Raw genomic sequence first — 6,254 nt, 5'->3', positions numbered from 1 at the left:
ATCTTGATATGGCAACAGGAAGTAGACTGAGACACTGGGAATAGCTTGAGCATAGGAGACCTCAAAACCCATCCCCACAGTGACACACTTCTCCAACAAGGCCAACCCTACTCCAACAAAGCCACACCTCCTAATAGTGCCACCACGTACGAGCTCACCAGGGCCAATTACATTCAAAGTACCACAGGACCCCTCTGGATTTTTCCATCAAACTTTTCTCAGAGGTGATTTAATGTGGGCTAACCTTTACCGAACGTAGGCCAGGAATGGGCTAGAGCTGCCCATGGATAATCCCACTGAACAACCATACTCGTTTTAGAGTTCAGGGACTTCTGAAGACAGAAATCGTCAGAGCCGAGATTTGAACTGAGTGATGTGGTCTTGCTCTACTGAGACTCAAACAAAGGATTGCAGGGCAGAGCAGCACTTGATAAGACCCTGGCTTTCCCTTGCAGGATAGCTTATAAGGGAGTTTGAGGAACCTGGCAGGATCTCTGTTACCATGGCAACACTGCTCCCATACATGGGCCTGAGAGGCTGGACAACCAGAACTGGCTGCAATCGAACTGGCTGTACATGTCGGGGTTCCAGGGAGTTGAGTGAGACCTCAGATGGACCCCGTGTTATGGGGTCTTCTGGACTTACCCCCATCCCAATCAGCTACAAGGGCCTGTTTGGGCGGAGGCCATATCCAGCAGACAAGCATGCAGGACAACACTCATCACAGAGTAACCCCAATATTCATGACCTTCTGTGGCTCCGAGGAATCTGCCTACCTAATTAAACAACACTGGTACTGGAGGGACAGACAGAAGGTATTGCGACCATAAAGTATTCCCGTCGCCAAAAATGAAAAAAGAAAAAAATTCCATGGGGGAGGGGGACACATGCCTTTAATCTCAGCACTCGGGAGGCAGAGGCAGGCGGATCCCTGTGAATTCGAGGCCAGCCTGGGCTACAGAGCGAGTTCCAGAAAGCTAGGGCTACACAGAGAATCCTGTCTAGGAAAAAAAAAAAAAACAACAAAACCCACATCAGGCTAGCAAGGTGGCTCAGCATTAGGGCACTTGCCACCACCAGGCAGGAAAAACACTTGTACATGTAAAGTGAGAATAAATAGACTTTATTACATGAAGAAAGGAAAATGAAAACTTTAAAAAGGGCTGTGACATAGCTCAGCTGGCTGAGTGCTTGCCTAGCATGAAGCCCTGAATTCCAATCCCACTGCCACACAAACCAGGCACAGCGGCTCACATCTGTGGACTCAGCACCGGGAGGGAGCATTAATCCTACTGGTCAAGAATAAGAGCACAATATTTGAGCCAAATTTGAAGTAAGATTTATTAAAAAATACTGGCTGGGATGATGGACACAGGCTAGGTTCATATCTGGGACCGCCAGAGTATGGCACCAAATTACATTCATCAGAGGCTTATAAAGGCAAAACCCACAAGACTACACACTTCCGGCCTTTATCCAATCAGGGACAAGCATACATCCTGATACACTTCCTGCCTATAGACCATCCGGGTACATGGCGATCAAGCAAATCCTGAGTGAGGAGTTGGGGCAATCAAGCTTGTTAACAGAAGTGAAAATATATGGCTTGTTATCTTACATGAACAACAGCTGAGGGTTAAAGATTGTTGGAAATGTAGGTGTCTCTGAAACTCTAAGAATGGCAACGGTGAGGGAGCATGTGGGGGACCCTAAAGAGAAGAGGCCTGAGGCCTAGGCCCATGTTACATATGTTGTGCCCAGATTGTGACCCCCAGAGAGACCACCAAAGACGAGCATGCCGGAATGCAAAAGCAAGGTTTAATTCTGGATATCCAAAAGCAATACAAGCCTAGGCAGGGACTTCGTCCAATACATCCAACGCAGTGGAGGCTGGAGGAAGCGCCCACCTGTCTGCAAGCTCAGTTTTTAAAGGGAAAAGTCACAAGGTTACATCATTTAGGGGTGCTAGTACAGGTACAATTCTGATTGGCTCGCTTCTAGGGACTTCTAGAAATTACTTCTAAGGGAGTGGTTGCCCACCACCATTTCTCATTGGCTGCCCTCAGGTGGGGGCATTTGGTGATTACACAGTCACTATGGAAACTAGGGTTGGGACATTCTATGGTCAAGCAGTTGCCTAGGGGGCCAGGGGACATTCCATAGTCCGGCAGCCATTACCTCCTGACTACCTTGTGACTCTGTACTTTTACACTTCCTGGTTTCTGGAATCTGAACTGACTGGTCTCAGTAACTAAAGGCCTATTCCCAAAAGGAGAAATCTTAGGCCTTAATTTTAGGGTGAAAGCATTTTGGTCTTATTTCTAAGATGGCTCATTTTGGTCTCACAACATACACAGGCTTGGAGCCAGTTAATGAGAAGCCTTAAAGGCGACAGAAAATTCTTCCAGGTTCTGACCCATACTCACCCCCATGGGACTCTCCAGAAAGTCCGGTCACCAGTCATGGTGGTGGTGGTGGTGGTGGTACATGCCTTTAATCTTGGCACTTGAGGGGCAGAGGCAATCAGATCTCTGTGGTTTGAGGCTAGCCTGGTCTACATAGAGAATTCCAAGCCAACCAGGGCTAAGGAGTGTAAGTCTGTCTCAAAGAGGGGGCAGGGTGGGGGAAAAACCCTCTGGCTTTGGTCTCCTCTGTGAAAAGGAAGAACTGATAGTATTTTGAGCTCTTGAATATTTAGGAACTGTATAGAAAGGTCAGATTTGTGGCACAGAACATTTAAAGGCTGGAGAAGGTTAGCCCCAGGCCTTGCTTACTTTGCTCTCCCTTCCCTTTCTCTTTCTCTTTTTCTTTATTGGGGGGCAGAGTGCTCAACAGCTCTCATGTAGCCCAGGCTGGCCTAGATCAATCTGTTGCTGAACATGACCTTGAACTCTGGACCCTCCTATATGGCCTCCTCCTGAGTGCTGGGAGGGAAGGGGTGCAATTCTTTAGCTGGCTTCTCTTTCACTTGCTTCTCTTCTGTTCCTTCTAGAACTATTTATCAAAAGCCTTTATAAGTCTAGCAGGAAGTCACATAGAATAAAATATCCACCAATCTATATTAATCTATATTAATGGTATGGATAGATAATTGAGGACAGTTTTTTTGGTATTGCTGTTGTAGAAGAATTTATTTATTTATTATAAATACATATATAATGTATTTATAATACATATATACATTATATGTATTATAATGTACAGAAACAAAGAAGGAAATCGAAAACCACTAGACCAACACAATAGCATGTGTGGGGTCGGGCTGTCAAGATGGCTCAGTGCGAAGGGCGGCGGCGGTGGTGGTGGTGGTGGTGGTGGTGGTGGTGGTGGTGGTGGTGGTGGTGGTGCACACCTTTAATCCCAGCACTCGGGAGGCAGAGCCAGGCGGATCTCTGTGAGTTCAAGGCCAGCCTGGGCTACCAAGTGAGTTCCAGGAGAGGCACAAAGCTACACAGAGAAACCCTGTCTCGAAAAACCAAAAAAAAAAAAAAAAAAAAAAAAGAAAGAAAAAAGAAAAAAAAAAAGATGGCTCAGTGCACATTAAGGCTTGAGGACTTAAGTTTGATTCTAGGGACTCCCATGGTGGCTGAAAGAGCTGACTCCTATAGGTTTTCATGGGGCCTCCCTATGGTGTACACGTATACACACACACACACACACACTTAAAAATGGTAAAAATAGGGGCTGGAGAGATGGCTCAGAGGTTAAGAGCACTGGCTGCTCTTCCAGAGGCTCTGAATTCAATTTCCAGCACCCACATGGCAGCTCACAATCATCTATAATGAGATCTGGTGCCCTCTCATAGCATGTAGTCATACATGCTGGCAGAATACTATATACATAATATATAAATCAATCAATCAATAAATAAATCTTTTTAAAAAATGGCAAAAATACACTGGGCTGTGCTGGTGCATGCCTTAATCCCAGCACTTGGGAGGCAGATGAGGGCAGATCTCTGTTAGTCTGAGGCCAGAGTGGTCTACAGAGTGAGTTCCAGAAAAGGCTCCAAAGCTACACAGTGAAATCCTGTCTCATAAAACCAAAAAAAAAAAAAAAAAAGTAAAAATAAATTTAAAATTTTTATTCTTTTATTTATTTACTTGCCTCTACCTTCCAAGTACTGGAATTAAAGGTGTATGCCACCACCACCTGGCCAAAATAAATAAAGAAATATTTAATTAATTAATTTATTTACTTATTTAATTATACAAGTGACCTGTCTTCAAGTGAGCCACCATGTGGTTGCTGGGAATTGAAATTGAACTCAGGACCTCTAGAAGAACAGCCAATTCTTTTAACCTTTGAGCCATCTCTCCAGCCCCAACAAATTTTTTTTTTTTTTAGAAAGATCTTTCTACTGGTACTTGGAGGAGACCTGATCTGGTGTTGGTGTGGGCCTGGGGTTCTGTTTATGTCTTTCCTCAGGACAATGAGGTTCCTCTTTGGATTCCTGAGTTCTGTGTGTGCCCTGTGGCTGCTGCTGAAGCCCAACATGGCAGAGACTTATTGGGCTTTTGTGAAAGACTCTCCCCTTCTGATGCCAATGGGAATTGGGAGTCCAATATGGCCAGCGTTGGCAAGCATTACCATAAGCCTAGGAACTGTACCCATGCAGTTGGATTCTACAGAAGGTAATGTATGGTAACTGCTTTTTCAAGTATGTTTGAGAACATGTCACCCAGACACCTTAGAGAATAAGGATAACCCTGAAGATCACTGACCTCCATTTGTTAACAGTAGCATGCCAGCTAAGCCTTTTCATTTTCACAATCCTCTTCAAGCTGGTGTAGTACCTACTTTTCAGGAGTGGCTCTGTGCAACATTTATTGGCCTCCTGAAATTCATTTAGCCCCCTTTGAAGATACCTTAAAATTTATGAGCCTGAATGTAGCCATTATGAGACCATTAGTTCTGCTCCTGTGAGCTCCCTGTTTTTTCTTTATGGTTCTTAGTTGTTCTTTTGCAGAGCTGCCAGCTTAAGTCATGCTGGGATCAAGAAAAATGGGCCTTGGCGGTTCATGTTCCTGGAGCTGTGTCCGTGCCAGTGGATGCCCGCACGCTCCAGAAGAGAATTTGACATCGCTGCTGCTGTTGTTGCTGTTATAGCAATAGCAGCCACCGCTGCTACTGTTTCTGGGATTACCATTTCATAATTGGTTACTACAGCTAACACAGTGGAGACCCTGGCAGCAAAAGTAGCTACCACAGTTAGTTAAATTTTCGTTCTATTGGGCATGATAAATTTAATTCAATAGTTATATACAGTTTGATTGGCTTTGAAAATTATAAATTTATAAACTCAAGATCCATTTGCTTTTGGGATATCATCTTACAAGGACTCCAATTTGCAATAAGGCTTGCAATAAGGAAGGGAATGGCTCAGTTGCCTTTAACCTACTGACTATGGGTGGGTTAGGACCTCTGTTGGTCTCTTCTGTGTCGAACACACAGATTGCAAGCCCAGTGCCACTTTGAGATCTTTGGCAGCAGTTAACTCTGCAGCTCACACAGGATTGAGTCTGTATGATAATGAGTATTCAGAGACAGATAATACCTGGGGGGCGCTCACCAACCTAAGACAGAGCACCTGTGTGGCCTGAGCAGGCATCTCCATTACGGGTAAGGTGACCTGCTGATGTCCCACACAACCTAAGTCAGAAGCTCATTTTCTAGTAAAAGGGGGACCTGTAGGGCCCTGGTCCCCGTTTTGGGTAACTGTTGCCTTGCTTGCTGACCTTGACCTTGATATCCTCCCTATGCTAATTCCCTGCCGGGTTCCACCCTCCTGAATGCTTAAGGGAAGTTCCTTGTCTGTGTATCCTGCATAATGGGCATTAACAGCTTAGATGCAAGATTGTAAAATATCAGTAGCGAACTTCTGCCCTCCGGGGTTCTCCCATTTTGCTGTAAGCCTGTATTTAAGACCTCCTCCCTCCTTCAATAAACCACATTCGGCAAAATAAATAGATAGATAGATAGATAGATAGATAGATAGATAGATAGATAGATAGATAAGTAAATAAAAAATAAAAAAAGATTAAAAAAAAAGATTTTTTATTTATTATGTATATGGTTGTCTGTCTGCTCATATCCCTGCAGGCCAGAAGAGGGCACCAGATCTCATTACAGATGGTCGTGAGTCACCATGTGGTTGCTGGGAAATGAACTCAGGACCTTTTGGAAGAACAAGCAGTGCTCTTAACCTCTGAGCCATCTCTCCAGCCTGCCAATATTCTTATATATATATATAT

Source organism: Peromyscus leucopus, chromosome 20 (genome assembly GCF_004664715.2).
Source record: "Peromyscus leucopus breed LL Stock chromosome 20, UCI_PerLeu_2.1, whole genome shotgun sequence".
NCBI classification, from domain to species: domain Eukaryota; kingdom Metazoa; phylum Chordata; class Mammalia; order Rodentia; family Cricetidae; genus Peromyscus; species Peromyscus leucopus.
This window is presented reverse-complemented; position numbering follows the sequence as displayed.